At 39.9% G+C, this 17744-nt stretch overlaps 1 long non-coding RNA gene across 1 annotated transcript in view; it reads right to left on the bottom strand.

The window, feature by feature from the left end:
* Positions 1 to 11977: 11977 nt before the first annotated feature.
* LOC115898721 overlaps positions 11978 to 17744 on the bottom strand; it is a 46660-nt gene continuing 40893 nt past the window's right edge. Inside the window, exon 4 of the long non-coding RNA XR_004058409.1 lies at positions 11978 to 12077. This is a non-coding gene — a long non-coding RNA (uncharacterized LOC115898721). The remainder of the gene's footprint in view (positions 12078 to 17744) is intronic.

The raw sequence follows: 17744 nt of genomic DNA on the forward strand, positions 1-17744 counted from the left end.
TGAGTCCAGGGAGGTTGAGGCTGCATTGAGCCATGATCATGCCACTGCACTCCAGCCTGGGGAATACAGTCTGATCCTGTGTAAAAAAACATATATATGGTATTTAAACATTTGTATATGCATATGAACAGATATGAATATACGCAGAGTCCTGCATACATTTTACTTTCAATATAACTGGATTCATACTATTTGAAATTTTGTCCAAAATCCTCAGCATCACCTTATAATCTTTGAATATATCCATATCAATATATACTTTTGAGTGCTTGAAGTTTTTTATATTTTACTCTAGAAGAATGTTAAGAATTATAAGCAGAAAACATATGGTAGGTCAAACCTAGTGAGAAGCAATAATCACTTTTAAAATATTTGGGCTATGTATTATGATCTGTTCCTTTGCACATATAATATGCACATTTATAAACTAATGTTCAAATTCCTCCATAGTATAATGGTTAAAACAAGTTTTCTTCACTGATAACTTGAGTACTTTTCAAATATAATTAGTTATTCTTGGAAATAATGATAGGTTTAAAAATATTGGCACTTTTTAAAACTGTTCATATAATTCACATAACATATAATTAACCATTAAAATGTGTGAAATTCAGTGGCATTGAGTACATTCACAATGCAGTGCAAGCACTACCTCTATGTAGTGGCAAATCATTTTCATCACCACAAAAGAAAACCCTGGACCCATGAAGCAGTCATTCCCCATTCCACTCTATGCCGAGCCCCTGGCAAACACTCATCTGCTTTCCTTCACTACTGATCATCACAGTAAGGGGCCTTTTTCATTTTGCTTTTTTCACTTAGCATGTTTTCAAATTTCATCCATGTTGTAATACATGTCAGTACTTCATTTCTTTTTGTAGCTGAATAATATCCATATGTATATATCACATGTTGTTTATCCATTCATCAAGTGATTGATGTATGCTTGTGTTCACCTTTTGGGTATTGTTAATAAATACATACAGTGAGTATATACATGTACTTGTTTGAGTATTTGTTTTCAATTGTTTGCGGAGTATACTTAGGAGTAGAGTTGCTAGGTCATATGATTATTTCTATGTTTAAATTTTTGAAGTACTGATAAACTGTTTTCCATAGCAGATGTGCAATTTAGCATCCCCACCTTCACTGCAGAAGGGTTCCAATTTCTCCGCCTCGCCACCCATATTTGTTCTTTTTAAGTAATATCCATTCTAGTGGGTGTTAAGTGGTATCATGAAGTGGTTCTGATTTACATTTCTGAAAACACCAATAATGGAAGCATCTTTTCATGTAATTGTTGATCATTTGTATATCTTCTTTGGAGAATTGTATATTTAAGACCTTTGCCTATTCTTTAAATTGACACATCATCGTTGTACATATTTATGGGGTACACATGATATTTTGATGCACACATAAAATGTGTGATAACCAAAAAAAGACAACTGCGATACTTATCCCCTACTGCATTTATTATTTGTGTTTGGGCACATTTCAAATGTGTTTTATCTATTTGGAAATAACCATTAAATAATTGTTAACTATAGACATCCTAACTCTGCTATTGAACACTAGAACTTACTTCTTCTGTCTAACTGTATTTTTGTAGTCATTAACCAACCTCTCTTCATTCCCTTCCCTTCCTAACTTCTGGTATCCATCATTCTACTCTATACATTCCATGAGATGGATTCCTTTAGCTCCTACATAAGAGTGAGGACATGTGATAATTTGTCTTTCTGTATCTGGCTTATTTCACTTAACATAGTGTCCTAAAGTTCCATTCATGTTGCTGCAGATGACAGAATTCTATTCTTTTTTCTGGCTCAATAATCTTCCATTTTATATGTATGCCACAGTTTCTTAACCCATTCATCCATCAATGAACACTTAGGTTGATTCCATATCTTGACTACTGGGAATAATGCTGCAATATACATGAGAATGCATATAAACATGAAGATGCAATGTATATATACTTATATTTGATGTACTGATTTCCTTTCTTTTGGATATATACCCAAAAGTGGGATTGCTACATCATATGGTAATTCTATTTTTAGTATTTTTGGGAAACTCCATGCTGTGTCTCATAGAGGGTGTACTAATATACATTGCAGGCAACATTATACAAGCATTCCTCTTTCTCTGCTTCCTAGCCAACATCTGTTACTCTCTGTCTTTTTTGTAAGAGACATTTGAACTGGGGTAACATGGTATCCCGTTGTAGTTTTGATTTGCATTTCCCTGATGATTAGTGATGTTGAGCACTTTTTGATTTATCCATCAGCCATTTGTGTGTCTTTCCTTCAGAAATGTCTATTCAGATCATTTGCACATATGTAAATCAGACATATTTGGTTCTTTTTCTATTGAGCTGAGTTTTTTTAAGTTTGCAAAGATATTCTCTCTTACTGTAGGTTGTCTCCTCACTTTATTGTTTTCTTTGCTGTGCCAAAGTTTTACTCTCATTTGTCCATTTTTGCTTTGATTGCCAGTGCTTTTTGAGGTCTCTTACAAAAAAATCATTGCCCAAAATGATGTCTTAAAGCATTTCCGCAGTCTCTTCTAGTAATTTCATATTTTCGGGTCTTTTCTTAAACTTGTTGAGCCTTGTTCTGTGGCCTAGCACATGCTCTATACTGGAGAGTGTTCCATTGCTGATTGATGACAAGAATGTATATTCTACAGCAGTTGAATTAAATACTTTGTAAATGTCAGTTAAGTTCATTTGGTCTAGAGTACAGTTTAATTCCAATGTTTCTTTGTCTAGATAAGCTGTCCATTACTGAAAGTGGGGTACTGAAGTCTCCCACTATTGTTGTACACCAGTCTATCTCTCCGTTTAGATCTCCAAATGTTTGCCTTATATATTTGCGTGTTCCAGTGTTGGGTACATACATATTTTAAATTATTCTATCCTCTTGCTGAATTGGCATCTTCTATTTTCTTTCTTTTTTTTTTTTTTTTTTGAGACGAAGTCTCGATCTGTCGTCCAGGCTGGAGTGCAGTGGCGCGATCTCGGCTCACTGCAAGCTCTGCCTCCCGGGTTCACGCCATTCTCCTGTCTCAGCGTCCAGAGCTGCTGGGACTACAGGTGCCCGCCACCATGCCCGGCTAAGTTTTGTATTTTTAGTAGAGACGGGGTTTCACCATGTTAGCAAGGAAGGTCTCGATCTCCTGACCTCGTGATCTGCCCGCCTCGGCCTCCCAAAGTGCTGGGATTACAGGCGTTAGCCACTGCACCCGGCTGGCATCTTCACTGTTATACAGTGACCTTCCTTGTCTCTCTTTACAGTTTTTGACTTTATTTTATATAAGACCAGCCTTTCTTGTTCTTTTTCCATTCCTGTTCATTTTCATGTTGCTGCTGATGTTCCTCTCTGGTTTGAGATCTTTGCCTGAGTAAAAGAAGAGTCCCCTAAATTTAATGCACTGGGGTTGCTAGCTTCTTCTTCTTTTTTTTTTTTTTTTTTTTTTTTTGAGGCGGAGTTTCGCTCTGTCACCCGGACTGGAGTGCAGTGGCCAGATCTCAGCTCACTGCAAGCTCCGCCTCCCGGGTTTACGCCATTCTCCTGCCTCAGCCTCCCGAGTAGCTGGGACTACAGGCGCCCGCCACCTCGCCCGGCTAGTTTTTGTATTTTTAGTAGGGACGGGGTTTCACCGTGTTAGCCAGGATGGTCTCGATCTCCTGACCTCGTGATCCGCCCGTCTCGGCCTCCCAAAGTGCTGGGATTACAGGCTTGAGCCACCGCGCCCCGAAGAAAAATCCCTGAGGGAGTCGTCTGAGACTGAAAGTGGGGTTGCTAGCTTCAACTCCACTTTCAGTCTCAGACTACTCCCTCAGGGATTTTTCTTCCTACAGGCAGTCAGGATGCCTCCTAGGGATTGAGGCAAGAATAGCATTCCTGCAAGGGACACCAAAATGGGAGAGAAGCTAGCTCTCTGTCTTGATCTCACATTTTACAGAGCAAACTGTGAATCAAGGGAGACTTTTCTTTTCTTTTTTTTTTGTTCCTTTTTTTTTTGTGGGGGTGGCTGGGGGACGGAGTCTCACTCTGTCACCCAGGCTGGAGTGCAGTGGCGCAATCTGGGCTCACTGCAAGATCAGCCTCCCAGGTTCAAGTAATTCTCCTGTCTCAGCTTCCTGAGTTGCTGGGATTATAGGCGCACACCACCACGCCTGGCTAATTTTTGTATTTTTAGTAGAGACGGGGTTTCACCATATTGGTCAGGCTGGTCTCAAATTCCTGACCTCAGGTGATCCACCTGCCTCGGCCTCCCAAAGTGCTGGGATTACAGGTGTGAGCCACTGTGCCTGGCAGCATTTTTTATAAGATCATCATGTTTGTGAAGAGAAATAATTTCCATTTTTTCTTTTCAACTGGGATACCTTTTATATATCTTCATTGACTGATGACTCCGGCTAGATTTTAAGTATAATGTTTAAGACAAGTGGCAACAGTGGGCGTTTTTCTCCTGTTCATGATTTTAGGAGCAAAGTTTTCAATCTTTCCCTCTTGACTATATTATTAGCTGTAGGTTTTAATAAATGCCCCATATATCGTGCTGAGAAAATGATCTTCTAATTATACATTATTGATTGTTTTGAGTTGCTTTTCTGGAGAGATGGACTACAGAAAGTGTCTACTGCACCATTGTCATTGATGTCACTTTTGCTACCCGTTTTTGAATTTGTAGGAACACTCATCCTTCTTCAAAATGTGCCTGACAGAATAGTCATATACGAAAAAGTAGTTACAAGCAGTTAGATAGACAATGAGCAGGGCAGGAAAGGGCTCTCCCCCACCCAGTAGGAATGTCACATGATGGTTCGGCAGTGATCATATTGCCCCTCTAAAAATGATACTTTGGTAGCCTGGGAGAGACAATCTCTTGATGATCCACACCTGTTAATATTAAGCGTGCGAATTGAATGCAGGACCCAGGGAGAAGCAGCTTCTTGGGCATGCGTGTTAAGAGAAAAAATGGCAAAATGTGACGTTCCGGGTACATGCCACCAGAAAAAAGAAAAAAACCTCAGATGGGCATGTGTATAACTCCCTGAACACACTGCACAGTGCTCAATTCCAAACAGTAAGGAGAGCACTGCGCATGCGGAAAGCTCACCCTAAAGCAAGAATCATGGGAAAGAGGCGAGCCTATAAGGTGCCAGGATCAAGGTTAAAAGGTCTTTTTGTTCTCTTGGCACCCACTTGGATCTCTTCCAAGGGTTCTTTCTTTCCTTTCTTTCCTGTTCTAAAGCCTGTTAAATAAACTTCCAATCCTGCTCTGAATTTTGCCTCAGTCTCTTTTTCTGCTTTATGCCCCTCAGTCGAGTTCTTTCTTCTGAGGCGCCAGGACTGAAGTTCCTCTGGACCCACATGGACATGCCACCTGTTACTCGGGGTAGCTTGGTTCTCTGCCACCACTAACAAAGTGAGATCATGGGTAATGCTACCTCCAACAGACAAGCACTTTTAAAATGTGGATTGATTTTCAATCCTTTTCACTCCTTTTGGTTCCCATCTCTTTATGTGTAACAACTCCACTAAATAAATAAATAAATAAATAGAATGACCACGCACAGTGGCTTATGCCTGCAATCCAACATATTGGGAGGCCGAGATGGACTGATCATCTGAGGTCAGGAGTTCGAGACCAGCCTGGCCCACATGGTGAAACCCCGTCTCTACTAAAAATACAAAAATTAGCCAAACATGGTGGAGCCTGCCTTTAGTCCCAGTTGTTCGGGAGGCTGAGACAAGAGATTCCCTCAACCTGGGAGACGGAGGATGTAGTGAGCTGAGATCGTGCCACCGCATTCCAGGCTGGGAGAAAGAGCAAGTCTCCATCTAAAAAAAAAACAACCAAAAAACTACTCTACTAGAAGATGTGAAACTTTAAGTCCTTTCAGTCTCTAGACTAGATGCCCTTGAGACTATCAGAAAACATACTGGCTCCTGCTTTATCACACCTGGAACAGGCCTGTCTTTGGTGTTCTCATACTGCTGCAACAAAGGACCATGATACGGTAATACTTCCTGAAAGCCTGCTAACTCTTGCTCCAAGGGACAGGACATAACACACACACCCATCCCCGCCACACACAACATCTAATGTCTCAGGAAATGCCTGAAGAATATGTAATGCATGGAAACATGTTGTGTTCCGGTGTTAAATGTTGAGACCATGCGAAAAAACTGAGTAATCTCCACAGGAACTGAACATAGGGACTATGAGGATCACGCCATGTGGAGCATATAGGGCAGGGAGTAATGACTGCTATCTGATCCTTACTCTATGGCTCATGCCGAATTGTTGACTACAAACAACACATGAGGCTAGAACATGAAGAACTCCCAGTTTTCTGGGAAGGGAGCCAGGTCAAAGACCACCAGGATTTGTAAATTGTTTGCCAAAGGTCTCTTCCAAGTTTCAAATAACGTTTTCCTTAATGCACTTTTATCCACCAAGTTTATCACTTGAAGGAGACAATTCTATGCTATGGAACTTGCTGGACCATAACTGTGTGTAGTAAATCCTATCCAGATAGACACAGTGAGGAGTATATTTAATTTCTGAAAGAACAAGATTCCTGAGGAGCATGGGAGGGTCAGGCCTCATTTTGTCTTCAGATGGACAGAAAGAAAGTAAAAATTTAACAGTAAGACAAGTTTGCACCAAACTGGACAAATCTCCATGCATCCAGATTTAGTGGCGCCTTTGTCTCTGAGTGGCGTTTTTTCAGACATAAAAGGCGGGAGAAGAGTGCTCCAAAATAGGGCTTCAGTGAAAATGTGAAGCACTACTGCCACCGTGAGGAAATTGTTTAAAAACAGACTCCGCCATTACGCACTCCTTCCCGGGATGTCGCGCTGTGGGGGAAGGTCTGATCTGGGCCGAGGTGGAAAAGGACTGGGCTCCAGACTAGGTCTTGTTGCCTTCTCCTCTAAGGAGAGGCCGGGACATTGACGGTATCTTGGTGTAGAAACTGGAGAGTGAGGGGCTTGGAGTGAGGCAGCGGCTGCCAGGCTGTCCTGGCACAGGAAGTCCGGGGCGGAGCCTCGGTTCATCCTGGTGTGGGCAGGACAGCAGGAACTCACTCAAAGACGAATTCTGGCTCTTGTGGGCATCTGTCTCCTGTTCCTGCCCCTTAGAGCAAGAGTTGGCCGGCTTTTCCATGTTGTCATCTTGCTACAGGTCTTTGGGTCTCTTGCGGCATCAGTATCCGCGCACAATGGACAGGGTTCTTCCAAGGGAAATGTACAGGATTTGCTGTCCTTCACTCTCCAGGTTCTATACCAAGACACTGCCAAAGTTCACATCTCTTTTAAGGCGTTAGATGAGAAGGCAAGGAGGATCAGCATGGAGCCCAGGCCTCTTCCACGCCCCCACAGATAAGACCTTCTCCAACAGGTAGTCCTCAGGGGAAAAATTTTGTTGTGGCGTAGGGTGTCTTTAACCTACCACCTCACGATGGCAGTAGTGCACTAGATGTGACAAGATGTGGCTTGGATTCCCTCTTCTCCCGCCCTCCCTGTCTGAAAAAACGCCACCCAGATACAAATGCACAAGGAAATATGGCTACCTTGCTTTTTGCCGAGTTTGGAGCCATCTGGTCTTACTCTGGCACTTTTGTTTTGTTTTCCATCTTAAATCAAACCAAGGCCTAAACCACCCACCCTCATCGGGAATCTTACTCCTTCAGAAACTTAAAATCCTCCTAACCTAGTCTATATGATTATTAATTACCTTAGACTTTTAGGTCCAGTAGTCTACATGGCATCAAACTGTCTCCTCAGGGAATAAATTTGGGGATGAAGGGACAAGGATAAAATCGCTTGAACCTCAGAGATCTCTAGCAAACAAGTTGCAGACCTTGGTGGTCTCAGACCTGGCCCCCCTCCCCAACAACCAGGAAGTTCTTCATGTTCTAGCTTATGTGTTGCATTGTAGGCATCAATTTGGCAAGAATCATAGAGGAGGAACCAGAAAGCTGTCATTACTGCATGCCATATGTGCTCCACATGGCATGATAAACTACACATGTTCAGTTCCTGTCTAGGTTACTCAGAGTTTCAGCTCATGGTCTCATCATTTAACATCAAAACACGGCATGGTCCCATGACACTACATATTCTTCAGGCATTTCCTGAGACTTTAAGTGGTGTGTGTGTTTGTGTGTGTCTTTTTTAATAATTTGTATTTTAGATATAAGTCTTACAGTATTCTCCTATTAGTTAATTAAAGAATAATGCTTGACAAAGATTGAGAAAAATCAATGAACTAATAAAGATGAAAAGCACTACCATACAATTTGTCAAGGCAAAAAATAACCATTTGGATTATTTCCATATATATGGAAATATATGTATAAATATATGAAAAATATATAAAATATATAAATATATATTTTATATACTTTATATATAAATTTATATTTTTATATACTTTATATATAAATTTATATTTTTATATACTTTATATATAAATTTATATTTTTAAATATAAATATATAAATTATATTAAATAATGTATTTTATATAATTATATATAAATATATATTTTATATAACATATATAAATATAAAAAAATATATAAATAAATATATATATGTGTATATATATACACACTTTTTCTCTTTGGGGAGACCAAAACTTTCTCTGTCACCCAGGCTACAGTGCAATGGTGCAATCTTGGCTCACTGTAACCTCCAAGTTCAAGCAAATCTCCTGCCTCAGTCTCCTTAGTAGCTGGGATTACAAGCACAGGCCACCAGTCCTGGTTAATTATTTTGTATTTTTAGTAGACATGGGGTTTCGCCATATTGGCCAGGATGGTCTCGAACTCCTGACCTCGAGGCATCCAAACACCTTAGCCTCCCAAAGTCCTGGGATTACAAGTGTGACCCACTGTACCCGGCTATATATACATTCCTAATTTCATGCAAATAATAAATCTGTATTGAAATTGGGTTACGCTCTACATTGTGGTTTGGAGCAGATCAAGTGTGTATTTTAACAAAGCTTTCAGGAGCATTAATTCATTTAAATATCATCAATACTAAGGGTTGTTTTCAACATTTCAAGCCTTCAGTGTAAATGAAAGAAAATCTGAAAAATATATGCTCAAAAACATTCCTTTAGAAAAGCAGACACTATTTATTTATTTATTTATTCTTGAGACGGAGTTTTGCTCTTGTTGCCCAGGCTGGAGTGCAATGGCCTGATCTTGGCTCACCGCAACTTCTGCCTCCCAGGTTCAAGCAATTCTCCTGCCTTAGCCTCCCAAGTAGCTGGGATTACAGGGATGCGCCACCAGGCCTGGCTAAATTTGTATTTTTATTAGAGATGGGGTTTCTCCATGTTGGTCAGGCTGGTCTTGAACTCCCGACCTCAGGTGATCTGCCCACCTCGGCCTCCCAAAGTGCTGAGATTGCAGGCGTGAGCCACCGCACCTGGTCAATGTTTTGTTTAAATTATTACAGATGCATCACAATGTGCATACTGGCTCTCTAGAATATATACTTGACTATATGTTTGGTTTAAGTTTCTGACATGTTAGAAGTAGAGTAACATATACTTTATCATTTATCTTACGGTGTGGTAGGTTTAATCCTCAAGGTTCTATAATTTTTCTTTTCCCCCTAAATTAGAGGCAGGGAATGGTTGTTTATGAAGACACAGAGAATGCAATTAAGATTTTGTGATGGGCCACGTGCGGTGGCTCACACCTGTAATCCCAGCACTTTGCGAGGCCAAGGCAGGTGGATCACGAGGTCAGGAGTTGGAGACCAGCCTGGCCAATATGGTGAAACCCCGTCTCTACTAAAAATAAAAAAAATTTGCTGTTTGTGGTGGTATACGCCTGTAGTCCCAGCTGCTTGGGAGGCAGAGGCAGGAGAATTGGTTGAACTCAGGAGGCGGAGGTTGCAGTGAGCCGAGATCATGCCACTTCACTGCAGCCTGGGCAACAGAAGGTGACTCAGCCTTAGAAAAAAAAAAAGAAAAGAAAGAAATTGTGAGGGATAAAGGGACTACCTGGTGCAGATGAATGACATGTATCCAACCTAAATGGGAGTGATAGACTCATTGCCCCTCCACACTACCTTTCATTGCAGAATAAACCAATCAATCTCCTTGTCACTGCCACTGGTACTTGGCTAGCTGTGATTTCCTTTCCAGGCTTCCATCCACTGCCCAGGCACATAGCCTCTTTATTAAAGATAGTTAGCAAGGGGTGAATAAAAGATCACTTAACCTAAAGAATTCTAGGTTTGGCACCACCAGCATTTCTACCTTCAGATATGAGACATTGTCCCATAGGTAGGTCTGTATTCTTCCATGAAAATGGTCAGGTCAAACTATTCCTCCATAGGAGGGAGGCAGTTTAGCAGATGTCTCAGTTTACTTTAGGTGAAATACTCCGGGGAGGTAAGATATTCTTTTCATCCTTTCCAGGAACAAGGATCATGGAAAAATGTTTCCCCTAGAGTCTCCAGGACATTCATGCATGCCAATAGCATCTATGTCTGCAGATCATCACCCAACTCAACAAAACCAGCTAGAGTGAGAGCTAGACACAGTGAAAGATGTCAAAAAAGCCAGGCTACCCTAGAATGCCTTACCCTGGAATGCCTGCCTGAATCCTCAGAGGCCAGGAGAGGTCATACCTGAACAACCTCTTGAAGCACTGTAATGTCACAGTGCAGAACCAGACTAACATTAATTCCTTTCATTAAGAATTCAGATATAAGATAATAAACTTTGAGGAAGAATGTCATGAGGATCAAGTCACCCATACACTTTTAGTCACCCTTATTGATTCTTCAATTATGAGTCAGAGAGTATCTGGAGGTCTCCATACCAAAGGTTGGATGTCTTCATTAAGAAATAGATTTGAAGCTGCCAGAGAAAATACTAGCTTGGATGCAGTACATAATGATTTGCTCAGGCCTAAACAATGCCATACTTCTCAAGGACATGGAACAGGAAAGAGCCACCTATCTGCCCTCCTTGAGAGAACTGAGATGACATCGGGGTCCCATTATGACAAAAGACTTTCTCCTGAACTTATAAAGTCACAGAAGCTGCTGGCTTGTGCGCTCAGATAATTGCTTAGGCCTTCCATCACGTTCTTGGCCTTCATCCACTTTAGCAAATCGGCTCTCCTAAAAGATGATCTGGCCCTCATAGGCATGTTAATATATCCTCACTCCTCTACAGAGGTCCCTCTAGTTGTAGGCAATGGTGTTAAAAATTTTTGTGTATTGAGGACCATGTGAATGACACTGGCTTCAGATAGATGGTCCCTGGAACTGGCCTGTCCATTGCAATCTAACAATGCTGCTGTAAATGTCACAGCCCCATAACACAGGGACAGCCAGATTGCCTAAAACTCCCAACGGCATATTCATAACATAAATGCCCCAAGGGTCTGCACTTGGCTGTGTCATCTTCTGGTCTTGTCCCCACTATGAGGAAACTGAGGCCCTGTCCTCTGTTTCCTGTACTAGGACTTCCTGGAAGCAGTTGGCTTAGTCCTGGTCTCTCACTCAGCAGATACTTCACTAAGACTTTGCATTTGTCCATTGCTTCTGCCAGGCCTCAGAGAAAAGGGTAGGAATGTCAACTTGTCTTGGGCGACTTTTCCTTCCGCAACTGCTAGGGCTTACAGGGAGAAAACGTTCACGGCTTTGGATGCTATGAAACTATTTCCGCACGATGGCAGTGTTGTGCGAGAAAAGCCAGCTAATTTTGTTCCAGTCGCTCCTCTCCCGCCCATCACGTTTCAAAAAAAAGGCCAAGAAGAGACAAAGATACCAGAAACTATGGCTACCTAACATTTTGCTACATTTGCGTAAAGGTATTCCACTTTTGGCATTTATTGGATATTAAACTGAGGTGTAATCCACTCACCCTCATCGAGCATCTCCTCTTTTCAAGAATTCAGTTTCCGCTCAACCAAGTCTTCCCATTTCTACTCTTCTTCACTCAGCATTGTGTCTGCAGTGTTCTATTATGATACCAAATTGCCTTGTAGTATTGGGGACCAACCTCAGGGATCCATGTCTAAAGAGAAAGAAAAAAAATAAGATGCTGACATTTAAGGTCTTGGAGGAGAGCAAATCTAGGCACCAGGCCACGTGTTTCTTCTCCAGACTCCCTATCCAGGTTGCCTGGGAGTTTTACTCCATGTTCAGACCTACTCAGTAAGCCTTGTAGCCTTGTATGTTGAGAGGGAGGCCACTATTTAGTGGGGCTCTAACAGAGTCCAGATAACTCTCAAGCTTGACAGACACATACAACCCTACTTGAATGTACACAAATACAGGAATGACTATAAATGCTAATCAGATAGATCCCAGGATTTTGTTTTACGGTTTCATTATATAACATTGTAACACAAACATTTTCCTGGTTCATTAAACTGCAATGGCTTACAACTATGTCCTATGAGTTTGCTGTGTGTGTGCGTTACTGTTTATCAGTTAGGAATCAGTCCTATATTTTCACATTAGTAACAAAGAGGTGGGATTTGCAAAGAAGTTAAAAAGATGTGGTGATCAAGAGAAAAGCAATGCCATACAACTGTGTATTAAACACTGAAGGCTGGGCGCGGTGGCTCACGCCTGTAATCCCAGCACTTTGGGAGGCCGAGGCAGGTGGATCACTTGAGGTCAGGAGTTCGAGACCAGCCTGGCCAACATGGCGAAACCTCGCCTTTACTGAAAATATAAAAATTAGCTGGGCGTGGTGTCACATGCCTATAATCTCAGCTACTTGGGAGGCTGAAACAGTAGAATCGCTTGAACCCAGGTGGTTGAGGTTGAAGTGAGCGAAGATCGCACCATTGCACTCCAGCCTAGGCAATAAGAATGAGAATCGTCTCAAAAAATAAAAATAAAAAACACTGATACCCTTTTACATATTTGCTCCCACTTTCAATACATAGATAAAAGTTCTGTATGTACAGTCAAACAGTCAAACGCCACAATAAATTTACATTTAAATTGGATTCAGGCCAGGCGCAGTGGCTCACGCCTGTAATCCCAACATTTTGGGAGGCCAAGTCGGGCGGATCACTTGAGGTCAGGAGTTTGAGACCAGCCTGGGCAACATGTTGAAACCCTGTGTCTACTGAAAATACAAAAATTACCCAGGTGTGGTGGTGAGTGCCTATAATCCCACCTACTCCTATTCGGGAGGTTAAGGCAGGAGAATCGCTTGAACCGGGGAGGCTGAGGTTGCAGTGAGCTGACATCACACTACCTGGGCAACGGAGGAAGGGTCCGTCTCAGAAAAAAAAAAAAATTGGATTTAGCTATGTATTGTAAAGTAAAACTTTTCATTCTAAAATTTGTTTCGTGACCAATTTTTGACATTGTCATATAAAATTTGCAATTTCTTGATTTTAGACAATAAATTATATGCAAAGAAATTTGTGATTGTACTAGTCATTAAAAAATTAGTTCTGATTGCTCTTTTTAATCTAAAAATGTGTTTATACATATATAAACACATAAATATTTACATATATAAATATGTATATTATACATGCTTATACCTCTGAAAAATGAGGATTTTAAAATTATTCTTGAGATTTTAGCTCTAATTCTTACCTTCAAATGTTATCTTTAAAAACTCAAAAGAAGGAAAACAAAATTCAATACATGATAATTGAAATAGGCATCTCTCACATGCAGTCACTTAGATGTGAACCCTAAGAAAACTGTAAGACGGATGTATTCACACCACTCACATGCAGCTACAATGTTTCATTAATGTCTCTGTTTATATAACTATGAATTAAAGATATGAATTTGTGGGCCAGAAGTATCATATTCAAACATATACTCACTATAACACTGACCATGATTTAAAATATAAACTATTGACCGAGTGTGGTGGCTCAAGACTGTAATCCCAACATTTTGAGAGGCTGAGGCAGGAGGATTGCTTGAGCCTGGGAGTTTGAGACCATCTCGGGCAATTAAGTGAGTCCCTGTCTCTACAAAAAATACAAAATATACCTGGGCATGGTGACATGCACCTGTGGGCCCAGCTGCACAGGAGGTGGAGGTGAGAGGATGACTGGAGCCCAGGGAGGTCGTGGCTGCTGTGAGCCATGATCATGCCACTGCACTCCAGCCTGGAAGACAGGGTGAGACCCTGTGTAAAAAAAAATATGTATGGCATTTTAAAATCTGTACATGCATATAAACAGATATGAATACACACACAGTCCCACACACATTTTACATTCAATATACTTGGATTCATGCTGTTTGAAATTTTGTACAAAATCTTCAGCATCACCTTATAATCTTTGAATATATCCATATCAATATATACTTTTTAGTGCTTGAGTTTTTTTATATTTTACTCTAGAAGAAATTTAAGAAATTATAAGCAGAAAACATATGGTAGGTCAAACCTACTGAGAAGAAATAATCACTTTTAAAATATCTATGCTATGTATTATGATCTCTTTCCTATGCACATATAATATGTACATTTATAAATTCATGTTCAAATTCTCCTGTAGTATAATTGTTAAAACAAGTTTTCTTCACTGATAACTTGAGTACTTTTCAAATATAATTAGTTATTCTTGGAAATAATGATAGGTTTAAAAATATTGACACTTTTTAAAACTGTGTTGGTAAAATTCATGTAACATAAGAATAACCATTAAAATGTTCAAATTCAGTGGCATTTAGTACATTCACAATGCAGTGCAAGCACTACCTCTATGTAGTGGCAAATCATTTTCATTACCACAAAAGAAAACCCTGAACTCATTAAGCAGTCATTCCCCATTCCACTCTATGCCCAATTCCTAGCAAACACTAATCTACTTTCCCTCAGTACTGATCATCACAATAAGTAGACTTTTTTGTCTTTCTTCTTTCACTTAGCATGCTTTCAAATTTCGTCCATGTTGTAATACATGTCAGTACTTCATTTCTTTTTGTAGCTGAATAATATCCATATGTATATATCACATTTTGTTTATCCATTCATCAAGTGATGGATGTTTGCTTATGTTCACCTTTTGGGTATTGTTAATAAATATATACAGTGAGTATATACATGTACTTGTTTGAGTATTTGTTTTCAATCATTTGTGGTGTATACTTAGGAGCAGAGTTGCTAGCTCATACCGTTCCTTCTATGTTTAAATTTTTGAAGTACTGATAAACTGCTTTTTGTAGTAGGTGAATAAACTGCTTTTCGTAGCATTTCCACCAACATTCTAGAAGAGTTCCAATTTCTCTACCACCCAACTGATATTTGTTCTTTTTAAGTAATTCCCATTCTAGTGGGTGTTAATTGGTATCATGAGGTGGTTTTGATTTACGTTTCTGAAAAGACTAATAATGGAAGCATCTTGCATAGAACTGTTGGTTATTTGTATATCTTCTTTGGAGAATCGTATATTTAAGACCTTTGCCTATTTTTAAAATTTACACATAATTGTACATATTTATGTAGTACATATGTTTTCATGCATCCATAAAATGTGTGATAACCAAAAAAGGATAACTGGGATACTCAACACCTAATGCATTTATTATTTGTTTGTGTTGGGAACATTTCAAATGTTCTTTTAGGTATTTAAAAATAAGCATTAAATTATTGTTAACTATGGTTGCCCTAACTATGCTATTGAACACTAGAACTTCCTCCTTCTGTCCAGCTGTATTTTCGTAGCCATTAACCAACCTCTCTTTATTCCCCTCCCTTCCTAACTTCTGGTACCCACCATTCTACTCTATAGTTCCATGAGATGGATTATTTTAGCTCCTGCATATAAGTGAGGACATGTGATAATTTGTCTTTCTGTATCTGGCTTATTTCACTTAACATAGTGTCCTACAGTTCCATTCATGTTGCTGCAGATGACAGGATTTTATTCCTTTTTCTGACTTAATAATCTTCCATTTTATATGCATGCCACATTTTCTTAATCCATTCATCCATCCATGAACACTTAGGTTGACTCTATATCTTCACTATTGTGAATAATGATGCAATGAATATGGGAATGCGTATATCTCTTTGCTGTACTGATTTCCTTTCTTTTGAATATATACTCAGCAGTGGGATTGCTGCATCATATGGTAACTCTGTTTTTAGCTTTTTGGAGAAACTCCATCCTATGTCCCATAGTAGCTGTATTAATATACATTTGCAGCAACAGTATATAAGCATTCCTCTTTGCTTCCTAGCCAGCATCTGCTATTTTCTGTATTTTTAGGAAGAGCCATTTGAACTGGGGTAATATGGTATCTCACCACGGTTTTGATTTGCGTTTCCCTGACGGTTAGTGATGTTGAACATTTTTTCATATATCTGTTGGCCATTTGTGTCTTTCTTTCAGAAATGTCTATTCAGATCATTTGTCCATTTGTAAATCAGATAATTTCGTTTTTGGTTATTGAGCTGAGTTTGTTTTACATTGCAATTTGTTACTCCATTGTTAGATGAATAGTTTGCTAAGATATTCTCTCTTTCTGTAGGTTGCCTCCTCACTTTACTGTTTTCTTTGCTGTGCAGAAGCTTTCTAGCTTGATTTACTCTCATTTGTCCATTTTTTGCTTTGATTGCAAGGGCTTTTCCGGTCTTATGCAAAAAATCTTTGCCCAGAACAATGTCTTAAAGCATTTCTGCAATCTTTTCTCCTAGTAATTTCATATTTTCAGGTCTTTTCTTAAATTTGTTGAGCCTTGTTCTGTGGCCTAACATATGCTCTATACTGGAGAATGTTCCGTGTACTGATGACAAGAATGTACATTTTAGAGCAATTGGATGAAATATTTTGTAAATGTCAGTTAAGTTCATTTGGTCTAGAGCATAGTTTAATTCCAATGCTTCTTTGTCTAGATAAGCTTTCCATTACTGAAAGTGGGGTACTGAATTTCCCCGTATTGTCGTACGCCATTCTATCTCTCTGTGTAGATCTTCAAATGTTTGCCTTATTTTGCTCTCCAAATATCTGGGTGTTCCAGTGTTGGGTAGATACATATTTCCAATTGTTATATCTTCTTGTTATATTGGCATTTTCATTGTTATACAGTGACCTTCTTTGTCTCTCTTTACAGTTTTTGACTTTTAATCTATTTTATCTAAGTATAGCCTTTCTTTTTCTCTCTTTTCTTTTCTTTTCTTTCTTTCTTTTTTTTCTTAATGGAGTCTTGTTCTGTGACTCAGGCTGGAGTGCAATGGCATGATCTCGGCTCACTGCAATCTCGGCTCACTGTAATCTCTGCCTCCTTGATTCAAGGGATTCTCCTGCCTCAGCCTCCCAAGTAGCTGGGATTACAGGCGTGTGCCACCGCATCCAGCTACTTTTTGTATTTTTAGTAGAGACAGGGTTTCACCATGTTGACCAGGCTGGTCTTGAACTCCTGACCTCAGGTCATCCTCCTGCCTTGGCCTCCCAAAGTGCTGGGATTACAGGCATGTGCCACCATGCCCAGCCAAAGTATAGCCTTTCCTGTTCTTTTTTCATTCCTGTTCATTTTCATGTTGCTGCTGATGCCCTCTCTGACTTGAGGTCTTCTTTGAGTAAAAGAGGAGTCCCCAAATTTAATGCACTGGGGTTGCTAGCTTCGACTCCACTTATTGTCTCTAACTGCCCTCAGAGATTTTTCTTCCTACAGGCAGTCAGGATGCTCTCTAGGGAGTGAGGCAAGAACAGCATTCCTGCAAAGGACACCAAAATGGGAGAGA

This window comes from Rhinopithecus roxellana, chromosome 7 (assembly GCF_007565055.1).
Source record: "Rhinopithecus roxellana isolate Shanxi Qingling chromosome 7, ASM756505v1, whole genome shotgun sequence".
In the NCBI taxonomy this organism is placed as follows: domain Eukaryota; kingdom Metazoa; phylum Chordata; class Mammalia; order Primates; family Cercopithecidae; genus Rhinopithecus; species Rhinopithecus roxellana.